Below are 25,127 nucleotides of genomic sequence, written 5' to 3'. Positions count from 1 at the left end.
ATTTGCCGTTTGCCAGACCCGAGGTGTGACGCGTTGTAAAGGAAGATCCCACCTTCCTCTGGGCTTGTCCACCTCCCCTGTGGTAGCTGCCTGTGTGTCTCTTCTGCAAGCTTCCTGGGGACATGCCCCTGCGGTGTCCCTTTGTCCCCAGCAAAGGAGGGACTCACCGTGGTGCTTTCTGGAAGGGCCAGAACACGGGGGGGGGGGGGCGGGAATGGGGGTGGGAGGGCTCAATGATCAGCATTTCCTTGGTGAGCCTAAGGTGTCAGACCCAGTCTGCCATGTCAGGCTCCCAAATGGGACCTGGAGAGACTGGTGGGATAGTTCAGAAGATGACGCACCACCACATAAGCGTGACGGGCTGAGTTTGGTTGCCCAGTGCCCACATAAAAAGTTGGGTACGGTGGTAACTGCTTGGAACCTCTGCCCTGCTCGCTGATCAGCTGGTTTATGCTAACTGGTGGGCTCTGGGTTCAGCAGGAGATGCTGCCTGAGAAAATAATGAGTAAATGAGGAAGACACCTGCCATCAGCTCCCGGCATCCATGCGCACGCGCACACAAACACACGCCTTTCCACATGTGTACGCCCACACACAAAGTGAAAAGATACATTTTAAAAGGTGAACACCTGGACTGCTTTGGTGGTGGGAGGCAGAAGCACCCCCAACACTCTGGCTGTGTCCCTGACATCATTAAGATCTGCTTAAACTCCAGAAGCCTGGTGACTTGGCCTTAGCTGGGCTGGGTATTCGGGGATTTTTTTGTTTTGTTTTGTTTTTTTGTTATTTTTTAATTGGGACCATTTATGATTTAAGGTGCAGAGTCCTCCAGCTGGGGCTCCTGGGCTCCTGGCATGAGCTCAGGTCAGGCAGCCATCAGCCTTTGCTTCACAAACCGTTCCCCTGACCTTGGGAAGAATCACTTCCCAAATTACAGCCCTCCGCTTTGGGAGTGTTAAACACAGCGCAGAGAACACGTAAATTACATAAGGGCCCTTCCCGTTGCCTCTGGGTGCCTGGAATAATGTCACATTTCACCAAACCAAAAGGTACACTGTATTATTAAAACAGACTGGCATTAAAAAAAGAAGTGCAGCCACGGTAACACTGTCAGGCTCCCACCAGATGCCAGAATAATGAAACCTGGAGACAGGATTCATGAGGCACTCGGGGAGTGAAGGGTAAAGCCAGTTTTACAAGAGCGAATTAAAAACGGGGGGGGGGGGGGCGGGAGGCAGCGGCTCATTTTCTCAAAATATTGCATATTCCCTGTAATCTTTACTGTTGAAGTGGGCTAGGCTGTGTCTTGCTTTCCTCTGGGCTAGTGGCGTGGGGAGCTGTGCTCTCTGGGTTTGGGAGTCATTTTAAACTCTCTTGTTGGTCCTTAGTCTGCGTGCTGTACTGTGTGCGTGTGCGTGTGTGTGTGTGTGTGTTGTAGCCCAGGCTAACTTCATACTTTCTGTGTAGCTGAGGATGACATTGAACTCTTGATCTTCCTGCCTCCACCTCCAGCGTGAAGAATCCTCTCACTGGTGACACACACACACACACACACACACACACTGGCCCTTTCTGCCTCTCATCCTATAAATAAAGCTTCTTTCTTAGATGATATTTAATTTACAAAGAATCTGTGATGTCCCCAGCCCATCCAGCCATGTGCAGCTTCCTCTCTGGGGGCTTTGGGAAAAGTCTGCCGTAGGCTCTAGTGCAGGGCCTTTCTCCACAGGAGTTGCTGACAGTGTTACAAAATCTTGGGCTACAATGGCTTTTGCTTCCCATGTGGAATGTGTGTGTGTGTGTGTGTGTGTGTGTGTGTGTGTGTGTGTGCATGCACATGTGTGTACAGGAGACACCACGGGGACTTAGAGGTCCCCACTTGCCCTCTTCACGCCCGGCAGAGAGGAGGAAGCTGAGCATGCTAGCAGACCATCCCCTGTGGGCCAGCTGTAGGCGTGCCGTGGGTGTTTCTCAGCTGGATCATGAGCTTGCCTGGCCTAGACTTGAGGACCTGATACTGTACTCTGCACGCAGTGGGGCACAATAACTGTGCTTCCGAGGAAGACTCAGTTCCTGCCCTCACAGATGAGACCTTTTCGCTATGTGACAGTGGACACAGGATGTGGCATGGGGGTTGTTGAGGGATTACCCTGCATATACAGGGACATTCTGGAGGCCACAGAGATGAGGGGGTGTGGTAGGAGAGGTTCCAGATTGCAAGGGTCCTATAGGCAGTGGGAGATTTACCATGATGCCACCGTGAATGCCTTAGCTCTGCGTCTGTCGTCTGGTCTCATTCTCTGAGAGTGCCTCAAATGTCGTGGACCTTGAGCTCCCAAAGGCCGAGTTCACCATGGTCACCAAAGCAGTGTTGAGTGTTTCTTCCAACTGACAGCCCCTGGAGGGCTATGGCTCGAGTGGGGATGCCATCTGACCATTCCCACTAAAAGAGAGGGGCAAGGTGTCTGTGGTGTGTGAGTGTGTGTGTGTGTGTGTGTGTGTGTGTGTGTGTGTGTGTGTGAGAGAGCTTAGAATTTAGGCTGGAAGAGGCTGGCAATGAGGCTAGAAGAGGACATGGGAGGCAACGGGGAACAGATTGGTGGGAGAATCGGACTGGGGAATCAGAGGAGGTGGGCAGCCAGAGAGGACAACACCCCAGGCAGATGGCTGAATGGCGGAGGGTGAGTGCCAAGCACTGCTGTGCTGGTGATGTGTCTTCCCAGAGAGCCGGCGCTCCCCTGGGGCAGGCAGAAGCTATGTGCTCTATGGGTGGGGGGCAGGGGTCCTGTGATGCTGATCCCTAGTGTCAAGCTCTAGGCTATGGCCCCGTTCTCTGTGGTTTAGTGCCAGTGCTGGTTTTATATCAAAGGTTATTTCCTGGGCAGAGTGTTTATTTTTCTTTTTTCTTTCCCTTCAGGTTGAAAACCTACCCGTGAGAACCTAACACTCTTCTGCGATCCCGCTCTTCCCGGCCACACTCCGTGCTGAGGGCGCCTCATCGGGTCCTCTGAGGGGCCCAGCTACAGGAAAGAAGACACCGCTCCACCAGGTACAACTGCTCACCTGCTCCTGCTTCGGCGTCTGAGTTTGCAGTGAGAAACACTTTAGTAAGGCCACTTCCAAAGGTGTGGCAGGGCAGTGGCTGGGTGCCCCAGTGCAAATGTTTGCGGTTCATTGCGTCTTCGTGGCTTCTGTGAGTTGGTTAAGACAAAGAGAGCCCACAGGTCCCCAGGAAAACGTGGGGTAGACTTGGTTCTCTGTCCCCGGCACTCGTTGGCACAATTTGGAGGACTTAGCTTGGGAAGGATTGGCGGGCTGTGTGGTCGGTCTGCTGCTGCCAGGTTGTCAATATGAGATGTGCTTAGTGGCCAGGGCTGGGATGTGACCCTGCGATGTAACGTACAGGCTGCCCTGAAGCCCACTGAGCAGCCGCAAGCCTCCAGCCTGCTGGCGAGGTGCGGGAGGTACCCTGCCCCTCAGGCTGGGCAACAGGTCGATTCTGACATGAGCCACCAGGGCCAGTGTCACACTTGGGGTTTCAGACGCAACCCACAAGACTTTGCTTGCTTTCCACACTAGCTGCAGGGCTCAGAGGGCACTTGAGTTTTCATCATTCCCTAGGCCTGTTTGCAGACCCTAAGAAAAGTGCTACACGTGTGATTTCAGTTTTATGATCTACGACACACAGAGGTAGGAGCTGTGAGGATCCAGAGTACCATGCTTCCATGCTTTCTCCCTGGGGCACGCCCCCCCCCCCAACTCCTGCACCGTCTGCATGTTCATCAGCTAGGAAATACCTCAAGCTGTGGTGGTCAGATGACAACATCTAGGTTAACCCCATCGTGCGTGTTCTGAGGAGGGAGCTCTGGTTAGAGAGCTCAGTGGCAAGTGCTTCCCCCCCCCCCCCGCCCCCAATGAACCGTCCCTCTGCTCCCCAGTGATGGCCTTCACTGGGCCGAGCATGTAGTGGGAACTTGACACTGGGCAGTGTGGCTTCCCAGAACCCTTTTTCAGAGTCTGTAAGAAAGAATTCTGCCTCCCCAGGGCAATGGTCACTGTCCCCTCATGACCAGCTGTCTCCCCTGGGTTTTCTTCTTGCACCAGGCTCACTGGTCCACAGACAGCTCTGTGTGCATCTCGCGGCAACGCAGCCCGCCCCTTGATCATGTGACCACCTCTGCACTGTGTATGAAAGGGATGAGCCCTCAGTAGACACTGTGCTTGGGTTTTGGAGGTTTGGATCTTCTCCTGGCCTAGGGGGTCTGCAACAAGCTGATGGTGGGCAGCTGCAACTCTGATTGACCATGCAAATGCGGTCATGAGGGGAAAGGGTGACAGCAATGTAGGTGAGTCAGGCCCCGTAAACGTGTCCTCACATCTCCCAGTGGCTAATGAGTTGATTGGATACAGGCCATTGTACGTCGAGGCCTGCTCGGGTGAGCCCAGCCCTGTTTTGGACTCCGGGAACAGAGAGGAAAAGGTGCTCACGGCGTTTGTAACCTGGTCGTGGGTGGAGAACAAGCTGCTGGGTACTGCGGGTTATGTCAGGGAGTGGAAAGGAGGGAGTGTGCTGAGCTGACCGATGAGGGGGATTGGAGGAGGCTGCTGATTATGCAGGGTGATGTGAGAGAACCTTCCAGATAGGCGTGGCCGATGCCAATGCCCCAGGCAGGGATGTGTCAGACCACCTAGAAGATGGGTGTGTAAGGATAGGGCTAAGGTCAGATGGCTGAGCGGGACGTGGATGAGGTGGAGATGAAAGCCAGGGCCCTGGGCTGGGTCAGAGGCCATGGATTGGGGTGGGGTGTTCCTCTATTGAAGCCAACCGAATCCACTAGAGGGATGAGTCAGGGGCTTTGTTGCTCCTTGGCCCATGGAAGTCTGCTTCTTCCCTTCGGAGTGTCCAGGCACATACAGGTGCTGGATTCAAAGGAATGAAGCTTAGCCAGGTGGGAGGGTCTGAAGGATCCCAGTTCGGGGTGGGCAGTGAGTGCAGGGGTGGGGGTGGGGTCACCATTCAGTGATATAGCTCTCTTTGAGGGGGCGCAAATAAGGGCTATATAAACCTTGAGGAGTGGGTAGGGGTTTTGGGGGTGAGTGTACATCATTGGCTGGGGCCGAGGTGCATGGAGAGGATGCTAGCTGGACGTGTCCTTACGAGGAAACTTGAAACCTGGTCACCAGACTATGTCACTACCTCGAGAATGGCAGAGGTGGGGGGGGGGGGCAAGACTGTGTGCCCCGGGGTATACAGGCACAGAACAGGGAGGGAGCAATCCTTACTCCTGCTGGTCTCAAGATTGAGATTTTTTGGTGTTTGGACATGACCTCACTCCAGTTCCAGGCTGGTTTCCCGAGTCGCGTGTTTAATGTGCCCCACAGCACTTCGCTGTGACTCTGGTCTGATGAGATGAGTACAATGCTGCCTTCTATAACGGGGCAGGGTGGGGAGGTCCAACTTGAAGCTGGGGTCAACTGAGGGGGTGCTGTAGGGCCACTACTGGCCCAGAGGTGAAGGTCAGGCCAAGATTGAGCTGACTCTTGTCCTGTGCTGACCGAGATGACCCGATTCAGTGAGCCCAAGCCACGCTGGGACGCACTCAGTACACTCTGAGATCATGGCTTGTGCCTCCCGAGGGGCTCAGAGGAGCTGTGTTTTGCAGCTGGCCTCAGGCACCTGCTTCTGGCTGCTGGAGTTCCAGGCTCTATGCCTCCTTGAGTGAGGACAGTTGACCCAGACTCACCTTCCTATGCTTTGGAGACCCAGCGTCCCCAGCAAGGTACCTCTTTAGGGTCATGTCGCTAAAGCTGAAAGCACAAAGTCCAGCCGGTTCCCAGGATGGACCCAGGAAGTCCAGGGCACAGATGCCTCTACATGGAGGCACTTTGCCTAGCACACTCAAATTCTGATCCCTGTGGGCTTAGAAGGTAGCTCTGATGTGTGGAGGTACAGCTGTCAAGGGCAAGAAGCCTTGTCCTTCCCACGGGGTGAAGCCAAGGGGAGCGCAGACTCATTGGAAGCCCATCCTTTGTGTGGGGATGGTGCAGATGTAGGTCCCACACACCTCTCTGTGCCCTTGACAGTCGTCTTTCCATCAGCTCTGGGAGGGTAGACGGCAGGCATATCCCCTAACACAGAGTGATGCCCAGTGATGTCATAACCCCGCTCCGGGGTGTGAGAATCCCTTGCTCTGACTCCTTGGCGGAGAACTTCTCCTAAGAGTGGTTCTGCGGTTGGAGATGAAGTCCCTGGGCCCACAGAGCTGCCGGGTCCTATGGCCTAAACAGAGCTGGGTCACAGTTCCAGAGATGGCTCTGACATGCAGGGGGGCCACTTAGCGTGATCTCCGTCACTGCCAAAGTGTCCTTGCTCAAGGGAAGATGGGAGAGGAAATTATTTCTTCTTGCCTCTGACCCTGCCCTGTGCCATTTCTTGTGCGTTAGGAAGAACCTTGTCGTTAGGTCTTATTTAAAAGCTCACCTCTTTCAATACGGAGTCAATTTGGATCTCTCTGTGCAGCCAGTACCAAGCCTTCACTAAAAACATGGGTGGACATTAATCTATTGCAAAATGAGGTGTTGTGGTGGCCAGGCCATGGGCAGTGCTCCATCAGACGTGCTGGAAGGAGATGTCTGTCACCCACTGGTACAGGGGGCGTTGCAGCAGTGACACCGCTCTTTCGTGCCAGCCCTCCTCTTCCTTTCTTCTGTCTCCACACTCTCAAGCACTCCCAGCCATAGTCATATGAACTATTGGTGTCACTTGGAGGAGCCAGGGGTTGTGGCCAGCTGTTCCTTCTCCAAATGTTTCTGAGAGGTGAGAAGCTGAGGGCGGGTAAACCAAGTCTTTCACCTGCCTCCTGTGGCCCTCGTATGGAATAGTAGGCGACTGAGGCTGGGGCCCTTCGGGCTGGAATGGTGCGTGCGTGTTCCTGGTTGAGCTGCCGGCACCCTACAAGTGCTCGGCGTTGGAAGACATCCATCTCCAGGGCCCCGCACCCTCGAGCTGCGTCCCATGAGCACAACAGGCAACATCCCATAAATCATCTCCGAATGAGCGTGTTTCCTGTACTCATCCATCACGCCTGGATCTCCTCTGCTTGTTTTTAAAAGCTGTTAAACCAGAATCCATCACAGGGGATGCCGGCACCTTGGGCCGCGCCGTACACAGGCTGAGCTTCCCTCCACCCTCTCTTTCCGTGCAGCAGCCCCGAGGTCTGCTGGGTGGGGAGGAACGTGAGATCATGGCTTTGCCCAGACATATCAGAAGCCACTTGAAAACAGAGCTTCCTATCTGTCTGTCCAGAGCCTGCCCGCTGCTGCAGCATTACTGCTAGGCAGAAGGGGTGGAGCCCCTCCGACCCACACGTGGCTTCCTGGGCAGGACTCCTGTGCTCATCTGAGCATCCTCAGATACCTGATGGTTTCACTCCGGGACCCGTGGCTGCTGCTGACTGTGTTTGGGGAAGAAGTCTCAGCAGTGTGGGGCTCAGTCTCTCAACTCCTCTGAGCACCTTAGTCGCTAGAATGAGTTCTGGGGGTGCATGGGGCTCACCCGGGGACCTAGACGCCCATGGTTATGCCTCCCCTTCTCTCCTCCTGACTCTCCTTCCTCCTCTTCTTCCTCCATCTTCTCTATTCCTTCTCCGTCTTCACCTCCTTTCTTTCCTTCTGCCTCCACTTTTCCTTTCTCCTCCTCTCTCCTTCTCTCCTGTCCTCTCCGCTCCCTTTGGAGGATTTCCTTCACCTGAAGTTTCTCTGTGTCTTCTTCCCCGGTCCCGCTAGCCCAGATCCATCCTGGCCTCACTGCCATCTGCCTCTCCCTGTAGTCCTGGGAGGCTCAGAGTCACACAACATCCGAGAGGTGTCAGGGGAGGTGAGAAGGATCCAAGGATGCTGTCTTCTCCAGAAGAAACTGCATCTGGAATCTTCTAGGATTTGGGACATTCCCTAAGTAACTGTCGCTGGGTCTGCTCCAGGAGCCACCTGCCAGTCTCTAGACAGATGTCACAAGCCTTGGTGGCATTTGTAATATCTTCTCCCATCTGCCTTCGGCATCTCCTCTGTCCTTTTGTTTGTCTCATACTTGCTAGTCGAAGGATGAAAACTGCTCATTGGCATTGGTGCGACCCTTTTTCCTTGGTGGCCTTTGAGCTCTGCGGCGGCACTGGGAAGGGGTGGGAAGGGTCAGAGCAGATGCCAGAGAGCCCCCAGGTCTCAACTCCTACGTGAAGTTGTCCAATTAGAACACATTAGTTGCCAGAGTGTTTAAAGCGTTAGTAACTATTAGGCTGATCCACACGATGCAGCCCCTGCTGTGGAGTGGGAAAGGTGCCTCTGGGCTGCTGTTAGACCTTGTGACGGGAGGGACAGGATGACAGCAATCCCCTTGGTGGGTCCCAGAGCATCAGGGTGGCCGCTGAGAAGCGGATACTGGCTGGTTGTGTTCAGGCCGTGTGCTATCTCTCCGTGGCTGCAGCAGAGACACAGCCTGGACAGTTTAAGGCAGGAGCTAGTCTTTCTCTGCCCCAGAGGTCAGAAACCCCAGTGCGGGACTTGCAGAGGCAGTCGATGCCCAGGGCCCTTCTGCGCTCCCACAACGTGGCCTCAGTGTGTGTGGCTTGTGGCTGCATCTCGCCCATCCTTGCCTTTCCATGACGTGGCTGTGTCCCCCCACACGTGCTCTCTGTGTGCCCGATCTTATCTACTCCCTTTATGTAGGGATCCTGTCATTGCCTTAGGCACCCAGGCTAGCCCAGCCTCCTCCTAACTGGGTGGTGCCTGTGACGTTCCTGGTTTTGGACTGGGGACTAGGATATGAATATCACTTTGAGGACCATAGTTCCACACCGATACCCTGCACGGTTGCTGGGGTAAGGAGAGTCCCAGCACCGTGACCTTGAGTGGGCCACTCAGACGCTGGAGTTCTCTGGAACACCACTTGGCCTGGTTGAAGACAGAGATAAGGAAGCAAGGCTGAGCCAGGCAGGAAGGCAAAGACAGAGTGACACGAGCTGCAGGAGGGGACGCCCTAGTCTGTTGCTGTGACTGAGTACCTGAGGCTAGGCTACTTATAAAGCAAGTGTTTCCGTACAGTTCTGAAGTGCAAAGTCCAAAAACACGGTGCCGGGGACTGGGGAGGCCTTCCTGCCGCATCATGGCAGGCAAGACCAAGCAAGCGCCGAAGCTTGGATCTGTCTCTTCTCTCAAAAAGTCACTAATGCCATGCTGGGGCCATCCCTATAACTTCACCCAACACTAATTCCTCCCCAAAGGTCCCACCCCAGATACCATTAAAATAGAGACTGAAGAATAGGCTTCCACGTAAGAATGTGAGAGACCCATTCCCACCACTAGTGAAGGCTTGAGGACCCCCAGACCCAGGAGGTTCTGGAGAGACAGAGAGGAGGCAGTGATAGCTGGTATTAATTGGCTGAGAGAACCTGGCCGCCTGCCTCCATAGCCCATCACACCATGGTGAAAAGTCATATCTCTTTTCTTTTTTTTTAAACATTTATTTATTTATTATTATGTATACAGTGTTGTGCTTGCCTGTGTACTTGTAGGCCAGAAGACGGGCATCACGTTAAAGGCGGTTGTGAACCACCATGTGGTTGCTGGGAAGTGAACTCAGGACCTTTGGAAGAGCAGGCGGTGCTCTTAACCATTGAGCCATCTCTCCAGCCCCATATCTCTTTTCTTTTAGCCAGCGTATGCTTTGTTGTGCATGTGCATATATATCTGTGTGTTTACATGCGTGTGGGCTAGCCAGCTTGCCCTAGGGATCCCCTGTCTCTGCATCCTGAGTCCTGGGATTCTGCAAGACGCCCACATCCGCCTGGCTTTTATGTGGATTCTATGGATCCGAATTCCAGTTCTCATACCTGCACAACAAGCGTTTTATCTGGTGAGTTGTCTGCCTAGCCCTGGAAAACCGTTTTGAGAGCCAATTAAGAGCGAAATAGCTGGACCTTAATCAAGCTCTAACAATAGCCTGTTCATAACGTGATTCCAAGCACATATTCTCATGCAAGGAGAGAGAAACCAGGGCCCTGTCACGCAGGGTCTCAAAACGGACTGAGGAGAGTGGTTTGGAGGAAGTTGGGCAGGAGTGCTGAGCAGGGGAGGGAGGGAGGGAAGGGAAAGAGGGAGGGAAAGACCCTGGATGGGGACAAAGTGGACTTGGGTCTCTGAGTGGACAGATAAGGGCTGCAGCAGGCCCTGCAGATGTGGAGGCCAGAGGCAGGGGGTGGGAGAAGGCCAGCTGGAGACCCTGGGCTAGGAACTAGAATAGTGGAGGGATGCATGGAAGGCCCATGAGGACTCTGGGAGATGGAACAAATGCCACTGGAGAGAGGACAGAGGGAGAGCTCTGCGCTGCATCCGGGTTTCCAGGCTGGGGACACTGGTCCTCTCTCTGCCTGTGTGCCCCACTTCCCATTGGGATGTTGAGCTACCTGTGGAGAAGGGCCACGTCCTCGGGGAGAGCCACGGTCCACAGAAGTGGGGGAGCAACTGTCTTGGTACTTCAGGATAGAATCAACAGAACAGCACACAAGGGCTGGCAGCTCTGTCCCACAGCAATTATGGGCAGAAGTTGTGCCTGAAAAGACACACCCTGGACAGAGAGGTAGGAGCAGTTCTCTGTGGGCCTACCTCTCCTGATTCCAGGGCTAAATGTCTCATCATCGGATGCCACGAGGCTCTTCTCTCTGCGTCACCTAAAAGTCAGACAAGGGGTTCGCTGGTGTGACTCTCAGATAGAAACCCAGCCGCGGTCCCCATGTCCGGCTGTGTAGCTTTCCACTCTGTCCTTAGGCACGGGCACTGCAGACCATTAGAGAGACAACTGTGCCTCCACTCAGAGGGGGAAGACCAGTGGGGCTTTTACCAAATGGGAGAAAGCCATTCGTTATGGTTTGCAAGGTTCCACCAGGCGTTTCCACCTGGAGGTTTCAAAGACACCTGTCCTCAGGAGGATTGGCACATGGCCTGAGGAAGAAAAAGAACTCAGAGGAGGGGACATCCTTGGCTTGGCCTGGGCTCCATTTGGGTGTGTTTATGTATGTTTGTATTTGTGTATCATGTTGCCTGTGTGTACAAATGTGCATGTTGTGTGCATACATATGTGTGCATGTGCATGTATGCATGTGTGTAGTAGAAAAGGAAATGTGAGAGAGAGAGAGAGAGAGAGAGAGAGAGAGAGAGAGAGAGAGAGAGAGAGAGAGAGAGTCGCCCTGTCCTCTGCTGGGGCAGACAGCTCCATCCTTGACCTTACACCACTGGATGCCACTGAGTTATGTCTGGAAGTGCAGGAAGCTTGCGGGGCGTGGCCTCTTGCAATTACCACCGGGTGTTGATGAGGATGTCACCACCCAGGCAAGACCTGAGAGCAATCAAAGCTGAACCTAAGTTCATCAAAGACCAAATAGGACGCTCCTAACATCCTATGAGGGGCGCTTCTGTGCCCAGAGGCCCCACCGCGCCCCCTCCCCGCAACAGTGCAGAAGGCTTGGGAATTCCTCAAGATGACCATCTGGAGAAGGGCAGCCCATCTTGTCTGGAATGTTCATTCCGAGTGTTGTGAATGTCATCGCCCTGTTAGCCATCACAACTCTGAGAAAACAGAACCTCGGGCCAACTGTGAGCACGGGACCATTCAGTGGACCCCACCACAGTTCTAGCACTGATACGCAGAACATGCGTGCTGAATGGCTCCATCAGCACTACTCAAAGTGAGGTCCACACACCAGGGTCAATCTATGAATCATGGCTACTGGCCCTGTGACTGACTGCTGCCCTTGAGAACAGTGTGCTAGTCTATTTCTGTTTCTGTAGCTAAACAGCCGAGGCTGGACCACTTTATAAAGCAGAAAAGTTTACTTAGTTCTGGAGGTTCCAGAGTATAGTACTGGCATCGGCTCGGCTCTGACGAGGACCTTCTGGCAGCTATCACAGTGGCAGAGCATTTACAGGAGAGAGAGAGAGAGATCACACGTCCAGCCAGGAAGTCGGAGGGGAGAATGATTCTTGTATAATATCTCACATTCATAAGAGATGAGTCAGGGTCCCATGAGAGCTACCCTTTTATGAGGTCAGGACCCTAATAACGTAAGAATTATCTGCTAGGAACTGCCTCTTAAAGATCTCACCACCTCTCAACAGAGGGTTGAGACTGGGGACCAAGTATCCAACATATGAATGGTGGTGGTGATGGTGGTGGTGGTGGTGGTGGTAGTGGTGATGTAATTATGGTGGTGGTGATAGTGGTGGTGGTGGTGATGATGGTGGTGGTGGTGGTGGTGGTGATGGTGGTGGTGATGGTGGTGGTGGTGGTGATGATGGTGGTGGTAGTGGTGGTGATGTGATTATGGTAGTGGTGATGGTGGTGGTGGTGGTGATGATGGTGGTGGTAGTGGTGGTGGTGATGGTGGTGGTGGTGGTAGTGATGGTGGTGGTGGTGGTGGTGGTGGTGGTGATGGTGGTGGTGGTGGTGGTGGTGATGTGATTATGGTAGTGGTGATGGTGGTGGTGGTGGTAGTGGTGGTGGTGGTGATGGTGATGATGGTGGTGGTGATGATGATGGTGGTGGTAGTGGTGGTGGTGATGGTGGTGGTGATGGTGGTGGTGGTGGTGGTGATGATGGTGGTGGTAGTGGTGGTGGTGATGGTGGTGATGGTGGTGATGGTGGTGATGGTGATGGTGGTGATGGTGGTGGTGGTGGTAGTGGTGGTGGTGGTGATGATGGTGGTGATGATGGTGGTGATGGTGATGATGGTGGTGGTGATGATGATGGTGGTGATGGTGGTAGTGGTGGTGATGGTGATGGCAGTGTAGATTGTGATAGTGGTGGTGGTGGAGGTGAACGTGGTAGGGTCACATTCTAACCACCATAGCAATCGGCATTTATATTCTTTTACACCATACTGAAAATGGAGTAATAACTCTGTGGAATCCAATAAGAAGTGAGCCTCGCCTATGGGAATTAAAGCCACACTGCAGGGGACCTGAAAGGGCTCGCAAAGTTGGTGTTTGCCTACGTTTGGTTTCTATTGGTGGGTCCTGGGTGGTGGTCTGGCTGGGGTCATAGAGTGCTTAGCATTATGGGAAGGCATTGAATCCGCTAAGGCTTCCGGAGCTGAGCAGCCTGAGGCTGTGTAAATCCAACCACTTGCGGTTTGAAGATCAAGATGAAGAGGCTGGCAAGGCTGGGGTCGAAAGCGTCCCTCTGGGCTGTGGATGCCATCTTCTCCATCTTCACGGGTCCTTCCTTCTTGTGTGTGTCTGTTCTCATCTCTTAAGAACGGTGGTCAGATTGGATGGGGACCCTCATGGTGATGAACCCCACCCTCATCACCTCTCTTTACCTTGTCCCCAAACTTACTGGCTAAATGTTGAGGGTTAGGACTTTAGTATTTAATTTTCTTTTTTGAGACACAGTTTCAATATGTAGGCCAGGTTGGCCTCAAACTCACAGAGACCCTGTTCCCAGGAGGCACCTCCCCGGCATGTATCGTCGGCAAGGGGGGAGGGGGGCAGGTCCTAGGACTCATGGCTGCCTCCGTTTTGCTCACACTGATGCGTGGGACTTTTGCTGACACAGGGTGGGATCTTTTGTCTGTCCATGAGGTAGTAAGTCCTGCTGGGTTCTCTCCTTTCATGGAGTATAACAGGAGCTGGTGGTGTGATTTTGTGGCGAACACTCCGGCACTTCTCAGAGCTGGAACACACGCTGCACGTGGCAGGCTGTGCTCAGGGGAGAAGAAATTAAATGGCTTGTCTTGGATGATGGAGAGGCCCATGGCACCATGCTGGAGGTGTGCATTTTCCCTCTGAGGGCTCCCAAAGAAAGGGGATATTAAAGCCCTACCCCTGGGGACCTGGGAGTCTGCTTCCAGAAGGGGGCCGAAGGAAGCGTGACATTTCCTTGAAGTCTTATTTGTTATCTTAAAAACACACGCACATCTTACATGAAAACTGCAGTGTGCCTTTGCGGGCTGTAATGTTACAGCATTGCCTCAAAAACAAATGTTCAGCTAAAGCCAGTGCACCGGACAAATGCAACGCTCAGCCGGTGGGGTTATCTGCCTCCTCGTCCCGTGTCCTTGGGAAGGGGGCAAGGATGGAAGGGAATGGGACCCCAGAGTGAGAAGCCCTGGGTAGGGCTGCATGGGAGGGTTACTATATGAGGTGTGGGCTGAAGCATGGCCTGGACTAGAAGAATGTAAACACTATCTCCACGTGACCATTTATAAGGCTGTATATGATACTGTGACATTTTACATGAGTCCCATAGGGATAGCAGTCAGGAACATGGGCTCCCCAGGCTGTGGTATCTGCTGGGAGGAGTCTCATCAGTCACCCCCATATCCAGTAGGGTTAGGGTGCTGCATAGAAACCACTGAGGCACGTGGGTGTGTACAGAACCCGCTGGACTGGGACGAGGTGAAAACACAGAACACGCCACCCCCAGTTTCACAGAGCCTTCCAACCCTCCCTTGAGTGGGCGTTCTCTATGAGTGTGGGCTGAGTGTCAGGATGATGCAGGATGGGCCAAGTACAGGTTTTCTGTGAAGTCTAAGGTCTGCGGAACGTAGCTGTGAGTGAACCCGCGTGCTGGGCTCTGCACTCAAAGTAGTGCACACGGAGGGAGGACATAAGGCCATGCCAGAGCCAGGGCCTGAAGAATCTCAAGGGAAGAAAGGGTGACCCACCCGGTCCTTCTGACTGCACTCCTGACACCAGGCCACCAGCCAGACTCCACTCAGATTTAGTCATGGCTCCTGGATACGCTGTGCTGGCTCAGAACCCCTGCTCCAGGTGGAGAAAAGGTTCACCAGGAAACAACTGGACGTGGAAGCGAACGATCCAGGTGAGACAAGATGGAGGCCGAGACCAGTAAGATCGGTGTGGTCTTCTGGGCAGTCAAGAGAGCAGTGTGCAGTCAGGCAATCACACACACACACACACACACACACACACACACACAGAGAGAGAGAGAGAGAGAGAGAGAGAGAGAGAGAGAGAGAGAGAGAGAGAGAGACAGAGACAGAGACAGAGAGACAGAGACAGAGATCTGGGGTCAGACTTAAGCAAAAAGCAACACTAAAACTAACCCTCATTCAGTATTAACTAGCACTAAGAATAACCAGACCATGGTCAACCCATAGCCCTAACCCTAACCATAACCAGACCCTAGTCCTATGAAAACTCTAATCCTAACATAGCTCTAACTGTGAACAGAACCTACTTCTGTGCATAACACCGACTCTAGCCACAGTAGACTCTATTCTAGCCAAAGCTGCTACCTAACCTCGCTCTACACTCAGCACACGACAATCCTAAAACAACCCTGAAGTAACTCTAACACTAAAACCAACCCAAACCTAGCCACAACAGCAAACTTTAACCATAGCCTAGCCTTAATCCTAACCCTAACCTTAACCTAGCCCAAGTCCTAATATAACTGTACCTCAGCCCTAACCTAGCACAAACAGTAACCCAAACTCTAATTCTAACCATAACCTAAGCTAATCTAAATGGTAAACATAGCCCAACCTTAACCTAGAACAACCTAGGCATAGACCATTTCTACCCTAAACCAACCTGAACGGCCTTAACTCTAACCCTAATGTGACCCTAACCTAACCTAACCTAACCTAACCCAACCCCTATCAAGTAAACTAACTCTAACCACGAGCCACGAGTGCTGATCTAACCATAAGCCTAATCATAACCCAGTCTTCACTCCATCCTCACCTAACCCTGACCTGATCACAACAGAAATCTAACTCTAAGTCAGCCTAACTCTGACCCAACACCCACCTCGACCCTAATCTTCTTCCTGTCAGGGGCTCTGAGAACAAGGCTAGGTGTCATCTGCTAACGGACGCTGGGGCAGGAGAGTGGGGCTTGGGACAGGGTGCAGCAGCCCCGGCCAGTCCATGGGGCAGGATGAAGAGACAGTGTTCTCAGGCACATCCACCTTCGGCTTAGAGATCGTCCCTGGAGCTGGAGTGACTTTTCAACACCACAGTGGCAGCAAGGGGCCCTGCAGCTGTGGAGATAAGAGGGCACAATCTTGGACTAGGGCCAGCCTAGCACAAGTGTCAGGTGCCTTGTGTCCGATGAAGGTTAGTCTGAGCTTGAATGTTTGGTCCACCTATCACCACTTTGGCCCTAGAGATCCAGACCACTTCCTCAGAAGTGAACTGCAAGTCAGACATGGGGAGAGATGTTTCTATTCTGGGTATTAATACATCCGCCTATATCCTGTTTGGCCTCTGCTTCTTCCAGGCATTAGCCCATCCATTCGCACATCCATGCAGCAACTCATCTACTAACTTTCCTGTTTATCAATCTACCCATCCACTCCTCCATCCATCTATCCATTCACCTACACACTCATTCCATCCATCCCTTATTATTTCGTTCATATACCCACATACTTACCCATCCACTCATCTATCCATCCATCCATCTACTCATCCACTCACCCATCCACATCAACCCTTCAACTTATGTACCCACTTATCATCCACTAATCCACCCATTCATCCACCCACCCACTCATCCATCCATCCATCCACCCATCCATCCATCCACCCATCCATCCACCCACCCACCCACCCATCCATCCATCCATCCATCCACCCATCCATCCACCCACCCACCCATCCATCCATCCACCCATCTATCCATCCATCCATCCACCCACCCACCCATCCATCCATCCATCCATCCATCCACCCACCCATCCATCCATCCATCCATCCATCCACCCACCCATCCATCCATCCACCCACCCACCCACCCATCGATCCATCCATCCATCCACCCACCCATCCATCCATCCATCCACCCATCCATCCACCCACCCACCCATCCATCCATCCACCCATCTATCCATCCATCCATCCACCCACCCACCCACCCATCCATCCATCCACCCACCCATCCATCCATCCATCCATCCATCCATCCACCCATCCATCCACCCACCCACCCATCCATCCATCCACCCATCTATCCATCCATCCATCCACCCACCCACCCACCCATCCATCCATCCATCCATCCACCCACCCATCCATCCATCCATCCATCCATCCATCTATCCACCCACCCATCCATCCATCCACCCACCCACCCACCCATCCATCCATCCATCCATCCATCCACCCACCCATCCATCCATCCATCCATCCATCCACCCACCCATCCATCCATCCATCCATCTATCCACCCACCCATCCATCCATCCATCCATCCACCCATCCATCCATCCACCTACCTACCCAATCACTCACCCACCCATCTACCTCCCCATCAATTTACCTATGCATATATACATTACATATCTGTCTGTATACCCATCTTTCTATGTGTATACATATGCCTAGACCATCTAGGCATCTATATTTACATAGATATTATCGATCTGCTGTTGTATCTGCTATCTGTCTCTCTATTCATTCACTATGTGTCTGTTTTTCATGGTGATGTGTTTATTTATTTATTTGTCCATCATCTACTCTGTTTACCCCTGCATCTAGCCACATACCTATCACCTGTCTCTCTCCACCGTCTTCTCATCCACCTATCAAGCGTGCATCTATTCATCTGTCATCTATCTGCCTGGAAGTCACTGATTTCTATCACTATTGTAAAGCTTATCTTTAAAGCTTTACCCCTTCAGTCTTAGTGACTATGGGGCTCAGGGTGGACAGGGCAAAGGATCAAACTCATGTCCCCTTGTGCTGGAGCCTTTCGTACTCCGCTGGGGACTCCTTCAGCTCTCTGCACTCGGCCACCAAGACAGTGATGGTGAGATAGCAGAGAGGAGTGGCCAGGGAGGAGCGCCATCCACCATCCTGTCCCAGTGTTGGAGAAGGACAAACCTCCAGGTCCTCACACCAGGAACTTGGGTGGGGAAGATGACCATACTGGGGAGCTGCAGAGAAACTGAGGCCTAGACATGGAGAGCAAGAAGGGGAAGAAGAGAGAGGTGGAGAGGGAAGCAGAGGTAGAGGGGAAAGGCAGCTTCCCAGAGGCCTCACTCAGTCCCTGCCCCTGCTGCAGTCACAAGGAGTTGACATCATGTGGAACTGGGGGAACAGGGGCTATGGCTGGCAAGAAACAAGCGGAGCACTTGCTGACGCCTGCTGGGATGGGACCTGAGGGCCAGAGCCACAAGCTAGCAGGTGTTGCCATCATCCTTCTGCAGTCAGCAAGGGGCAGAGCCACTTGTTGAGTAGGCTGAGTGGGGCGTGGGACAGGCTTGCTCCCACTATGACATGGACTGCCAGATCTGAGCCTAGGAGGCCCTCCCCACTGCTGCTGTCCTTCATCCTAGGCAAGGAAGCGCTGTGCTTCCCCACAGAAACTGGTTTTCCAATCCCAAGGGTTCGCCCTGCAGCCAGTCACAGGGCCCCATAGCAACCAAGGCTGGTAACTGCCTGGCACCTGCGGGAAAAATTAACAAAAATCACTTTCCTTTGGAGAGGTGGGGAGGATCATGGCTTCTCCCTATATAAAAGAACAACCTTTGAAGTTCAGGTCCCATCCTCAGGGTTGATTGAGAGCTGAGGTGCTCCCCTGTCCCACCCCCCACCAGGTGCCATGGAGCAGCTGGTGGTTGGCATGCTGTGGGGAGGCACGGGGCCCCATGGGAAGCTGAGGATGGAAGGGGAGGCTCTGATCCCCTCCCCCACCAAGGGGGGTAAGCATGAATGGATACCACTCCTCCCCGTCCACCACTGCCTGTGAGGGGCAGCACTGATTGGAGAGTCACAAGTCCATCCCTGGCTCTCAGGACAAACCCAGACAGATCACCAGGGGCCTTGTGATTACCAAAAAGTGTCCAAGGAAAAACGAGACAGACTGTCCAAGTCCTGGCTCGAGACCAAAGGATGGGAGATGATCGGCTGGCCCTGGTCTATGAACAGTGGCGCACTGCTTGGGAGGCTCAGCAACCGTTGGGAACAGATAAGGTTCCTAGAAAACTCTGCCACGCATGCAGAACATGCCTCTGGGTGGAAACATCAGGCCGGGTCGGTCCTGGGCATCACGGCACAGGACACCAGAACCTTTGCTTACAGAGGGCCCTGGGGCAGAAGCCAGACTCAGCTGGAAAACAGCATGGAGGAGGTACTTAGAGGGACAAGCAGGCCTGCACAGGTGGCTATGCTACCTGGAGCCACTGACCCCATGTCCACTCTGGGCCAGGCAGCTGAGAATCTGCAGGGTCAGGAACCAGGCTACCTACAGAGTGACTCTATCACCGTTGTCCTGGGTGGAGTTTGGGGCAAGGCCTCTGAGGCTGGCAGGCCATGGTTGCAGCCTTTGGCTCAGCAACCCTCAGGCGACTCTGGCTAGTTAACATGCAAACGGTGCATTGCTGGGAGAAATTTAGGTTTTTTTTTTTTTTTTTTTTGCATGTGCGCTTGCATGTAAATGTGGGTAGGTGCTGTCCTGATTGATGGCAATTAGCATTTTCTAACGGGAACAGATGTTCGGATTGCCAGGAGGCTGGTACCTACCGCCCACGCTGCCATCTGCTTGGCTGGGCAGGGCCGGGGGGAAGCGGCCCCGTCCCGAGGCCCGCCATTCCTTGGTGGTGTGTACTTAACAGGATTGTGTGAGATTGTTTCTGGAGGGAAGAAAAATAATAATAAAGATGTTTTCAGGGTTATAAATAGTTCATGCTGTTTATTATGGGATGGAGCGCTTCTCCGACTAGCAGCCTGGGTTTCTATGTGCCGTGAACAAGGAGAGAGCTGAACAGAATGCCAAATGCCAGCTCCATGCTAGGCAAGGGAAGCTGCTGCCTGGAAGCCAAGGCTGAGGATTCTGAGACCCCAGAAGGGCTGGGGAGGTGGACAGGGAGATGGCAGGCGGGGGGGGGGGTGGGGCAAGCCAGGGCTTGTAGACCTTGGCTTCTCCCAAGCCCAGGAAGCTAGAACTCCTGATTGCCTGACTCTCAAGCCCACAGCCCGGGGGCATAAGCTTAGAGCTGGGTCCTACTCACCCAGTGTTACATCCGCCTGCCCCTAGTCCAGGCCCATGGACTTCACCAGGTTTCTGCAAAGAGGAAGAGAGCATCTGTGCACAAGGCAGTGCTCTGCCCAGCCAGGCTGGTGGCCGAAGGCAGGGCCAGCCTTGCTCCCAGCTGTCTTGGGAAGCGGGTAAGGTCTGGCTGCAGCATGCCTGGCACTTTGCCTCTGCTCGGCCGGGCAAGTGCATGTTACTCCCCGGCAGCCAGCACAAGCAGATCCTCATATGGTCTTTCTTTCTTTCTTTCTTTCTTTCTTTCTTTCTTTCTTTCTTTCTTTCTTTCTTTCTTGTTTGGTTTTTGGGCTCTTAGAACAAAACAGTTTGTTTGCTTTCTATAAAAAGAGTTACCCCACCACCACCACCACCACACACACACACACACACACACACACACACACACACACACACACGTTACTGTCTGCAGGCAGCAACCAGCCTGCAGCCCCTTCCCCCACAGGCAGATGTCTGCGGGGGAGCCTGTCACCCATCCTCCAGGCATGGGGACAGATGTCCCATCTTCCTATCAGGGACACCCTTCCTCTGTGGGCTGAGGCACAGCACTTTGCTGGGCTTACTTGGCATCTGTGCGCCTGTGCTATATTTTTGCTTGTTGCTGGTTTTGAGGCGGGGCCCCTCACCCTCTTTGGCAGTCAAGCCACAGGCACGCACCCCACACCAAGCTCAGAGGCATTGTGACATTGTCCCCCCTACACCTGTGGTCTCTGGTAGAATGAGCAACGGAGACCATGAGTGACACAGTTTCTCCTCCCCTCCAGGCCGCTGCTCACTTTCCCCCTGTGCCTTCCTGGAGGCTTGTCTGCTCTGCTGTGTTATCAGTGGCTTAGAGGCCCCCTTAGTGCGAAGCTGGAGGGAAGGTTTCTTGACACATCCTCATCTCTGGGGTCTCTGCCTCCTGTGTCCTCACACCTGGATTTCCTGATACAAGTCCAGCAAGTTCCCTATTGGAGGTTCTTCCAGAGCTGCAGGGTTCAGCAGGAGGAGTTAGTTGCAAGGAGACCCTGCAACTGCTGCTGCTGCTGCTGCTGCTGCTGCTGCCAGAAAGATAGCAAGGGGGAGGGCAATGGCATCACCATGTCAGGACTTGTCCCCGTTCCCTCTACCCAGAGGTGGGCATAGGCCCGCAGCCCCTAAAGAGGCAGACATGAGATGTGCCAACGTCTGGGTGGAAGAGAACCTTTTGTGAGCTGTCGACGAGGAAGCCGGTGGCTCGGGGTTTGCCTTTGCCTTTGGGAGACACAAAACCGTGCACAGACGCCGTCCACTCTCCCGTTGTGCCGTTGACTTCTCTCTGTCTTGCCTCTGCAGAGACATTTTTCTGCTCCACCACAGGACCGCCCACCTCAGCATCCTCCGTATCTGGGCTTGGATGCCCCACTGTGGTGGGGAGCTGGCTCGGGCACCCCTGGAGGACACTGAGCTGTGTGCTCACTGGTTCTACACAGAGAGGCCAGTACCCGGTCCCACCTCACGGGCTGTGACACCCAGGGATGTCTCCATGCAAGGCCACACTGTTCAAGCAGTGTGGCCCCCTGGTGGCTCCACTTCTGACACCAGGTGCTCTCGATGTTTCCTAGCCCCGCTCCCTGCGTCCTCACGAGCTTTTAATCTGGGAAGCAGCTCCACACAGTCTCCTCCCAGCAGCCTGTGCGCTTCATCGTGGCATCATATTCTAGCGGGAAGCTATTTATAGATCGCCCACTGTGCGCTGCCCTGGAAGCTGAGGACTCACTCGCTGGTGGTAGTGGTGGTGGCCTTACCTTCTAGAGGGCAGGGAGGCAGGCCATGTGTCAGATAGGTGGATCACACCCCAGGGCTGGCACAGAAGTCTTACCACGCAGGTGGCTGCAAACAGTGGCCTTTCATTGCCTTGCAGTGCCGGAGCGCAGGGTGAGGAACGGTGGGACGGCTCCTCTGTGGGCTCGAAGGAAGGGTGCCCTTCCGCCCACTGCAGCCATGTGTTCCTTGGCTTGCGACTGTCTCCTCCCTGCGTCTGTCTCCACTGTCCTCACACAACCCGGTAGTCCGCGCCCGTCCCCAAGACTCCCTCTCCTTTCTTTTTAATCGGTGGCTTTTGAGACAGGCCATGGCCCAGCTTCAGCTTCCTGAAGCCATGGCGCCGTGGAGGTGTAGTATGGACAGTGTAGAGCCGACAATGGTAGCATCCCACCTAGTCATGCCTGTAACGTTTGATGGGGGAGGGGCTGTAGGGGAGGGCCTCTTCACCTCCCCTTCCAACTTCTGCTCTGGATCCAGGCAGAACTGAAGCCTTGGGTGATGGATCTTTCCTTTCACATAATATTTTATTAATTCTTTGAGAATGTCACAGGCGTACAATATATTTTTTATCATAGACACCAATACTGCTCTCTCTAACTCCTTCCAAATTGCGCGCATCCCCCACCCCTGCCCAATTTCAAGCTTTCGTTTTCATTTTCTTTATAACCCATCGAGTCTTGTTTGGGCTGCCCATGTACTTGCAGGTGTGATCTGCCCATGTACTTGCAGGTGTGATCTGCCCATATGCACATGGGTGTGAGCTGCCCATATGCACATGGGTGTGAGCTGTCCATAAACACATGGGTGTGGGGCCATCCACTGGAGCGAGGTTGACCTACCAGGGGCTCACACTGGGTGGCAGCAGTAGGAGCCCCTCGCCGCGAGGCACGTGGCATGTGCCCTCTGTCTTCCCTTCCTCAGTGATCCTGATCTTCCTGCCAGTGTCAGGCACACGGCTTGGCTCTGGGCAGCTGAGGAAGCTGATTTGGGGAGCTGATGGTGATGGCAGAGTGGAGCCCAGACCAGATGCACTTTAGGAAGTTCTGTGAGTACCAGTGGCTAGATGAGACTCCAGGTTCTGCTAAACTAGCCGGGCGGGGGTGGAGCAAACCTTCATTTTAATCCCAGCAGCAGAAGCAGAGGCAGGCAGATCTCCGTGAGTTCAAGGCCAGCCTGGTCTACAGAGTGACTGCCAGGGCTACACAGAGAAACCCTGTCTTGAACGAAACAAAAACAAAAGCCTGCTAAACTTTACATGACAAAAAATTAGCTATCAATTATTCAAAGTGTGTGACACGGTGCCACTTGGTATAGTAACCACACTGGACAACCATCACCTCTAATTCTAGAACATTTTTCTCACCCTAAAAGGCAAGTTCACCTGTAGAAGCTACCCTCCCCCTTCCCAGTCCCCCTAGCCCTCCCTCAGAGGCTTCAGTCCACTTCTGTCTGGATGGACTGGCCCCTTCTGCTCATTACACATGTATAAAATCAAAGCTGGCCTTTAGCAGTACATTACAGCATGCACCACAACCTCTTTCTTTTTTCAACCCTGAGTAATATTCCATTACATGGACATACCATAGTCAATATGTATTGTTTTTTTTAAATTATCTGTATTACCTGTAGGCCCAGCTAGCAATCAATCAAGACACTGACACTTGTTATATTTTAAAATTGCCTTAGTTAACCTGGGGCAGGGCAGATATCAATCCTCTAAACTATCTCCCATAGTGGGGCAGGTATGGGATCCCTGCCTCAACCCCATGCCATCTGCTTCCAATAACTTCTATCAAGCTACCTCCCATCCATAACCCCAAATACTTGCTCATGTTCTTCATCCGGGCCGGATTCTCCATCCACTCCACTGGCCATGTGCTTCTCCAGTTAACCCATGGCGGCCTTCCGCTCTTCACTTCAGGTCTCTCTCCTTTCTCCTCCTGGCCATCCTTCTTCTTCCCAGAATTCCTCTCTCTCCTAGGCCCACCTATCTCCTGCCCTGCCCAGGTGGGATGGCTTTTTATTAAGCAAAAGGTAAGCCACAGAGACAGTAAGTAGTAATTAACATAAAAATACACCAGACCATCCCCCAACAAATATGTACATTCAGTTCCCTGATGGGCATTTGACTATTACCAAGGGCCAGTCTTTTTAGGGATACTTCTACTTCCACTAGCCTAGTTATGGGGTGCAGAAATAAGATTATAGTCATAAATCCCACCATCCTCACCCTCAAATGCCCCTACCTCCCAACTCCACTAGAATTATCTCAGTGACCCCTTTGGAGGACCAAGAATTCCAGCATCCAGCATTGTGTGGAGGGACTTAGTTCTTGGCCTTTGTGTGTGTAGCCTGTGTCAAAGGCAGTCTGGAAAGGCTGTGTGTTCTGGTGCTGGGCTGGTAAATGTGACCTCCATGGGGATCCGGAGCAGTCCTCTGGTTGCCTGTGCTCACCTGGTGTCCTCCAGTCAGGCACCATCTGGCCACCCCGGGATCCCCAGGACCTCTGCTTGCCCAAGAAGCACAAAGTCTGCCATTAGAGAGTGAGTAAAGGACAGTGTAGCAAGCACTCGCACAGCCACTCAAGGCTTCCAGCTTCCCGGTACTTCCCATATAGCCAAGATCAGCTGGTAGATCCTCTTGTTTCTATATTCAAAAAAAAAAATTTTTTTTTTTTGGAAAAAGGTTGAACGTTTGGATTCAGAGTGTTGGAGCTAAGTGGGAAAGGCCAGGAAGGGACAGTGGTGACAGTGGACCCTGACTGTCCTGAAGAGGCACAGTACTGTCCTTCCTCTTGTGGTATACCTGGGAGGCACAGCCCTGAGGGTGACATGCAGAGATGGCTGGATGTCATCCCATGACACAAGCTGTCAGGCCTTTATGTTGCTCTGGACAAGAGAGGAGGTCCTGCTATGTTCTGACTACCTCATAGAGGGGCCACGCCTTCGAAGTGTCTACAGGGTCCTGGGGTAGCCAGAGCCAGGCTTTTCCTTCCAGATGCTCTGGGTGTATGTCACCCTGTGCTGATTTCTCTAGGTGGCCACAGCTTTCAGAATGATTTTCTGTCTGCTATGCTGCAAGTGTCTCCACTCTCCGAGTGGCACTGCCGGGAGGCGGCCACGCCATCCTCAGGCTTGGGTTCCGGTGCAGCTGTGTAAGGCCTCTTGTTTGGGAGATGTGCCTGTATGTGGCCTGCTGCTGGGCAGGGTCAAGGGGGTGCTGTGTGGAGAGGCCCCAGCCGCAGCGTCAGTGGGACGTTGGGCAAGTTAGCAGTC

The 25,127-nt window shown here is 53.3% G+C and overlaps 1 protein-coding gene across 6 annotated transcripts in view; it reads left to right on the top strand.

The window, feature by feature from the left end:
• Window positions 1-2,954: 2,954 nt before the first annotated feature.
• Window positions 2,955-25,127, top strand: part of Rbfox3 (RNA binding fox-1 homolog 3) — a 307,520-nt gene continuing 285,347 nt past the window's right edge. For all 6 annotated transcript variants that reach the window (XM_051159162.1, XM_051159168.1, XM_051159163.1 and 3 more), the window contains exon 1: window positions 2,955-3,049. The gene's annotated coding sequence lies outside the window, so the exon portion shown is untranslated. The remainder of the gene's footprint in view (window positions 3,050-25,127) is intronic.

The sequence above is a fragment of the Acomys russatus genome, chromosome 16, assembly GCF_903995435.1.
Source record: "Acomys russatus chromosome 16, mAcoRus1.1, whole genome shotgun sequence".
NCBI classification, from domain to species: Eukaryota; Metazoa; Chordata; class Mammalia; order Rodentia; family Muridae; genus Acomys; species Acomys russatus.
This window is presented reverse-complemented; position numbering and strand designations above follow the sequence as displayed.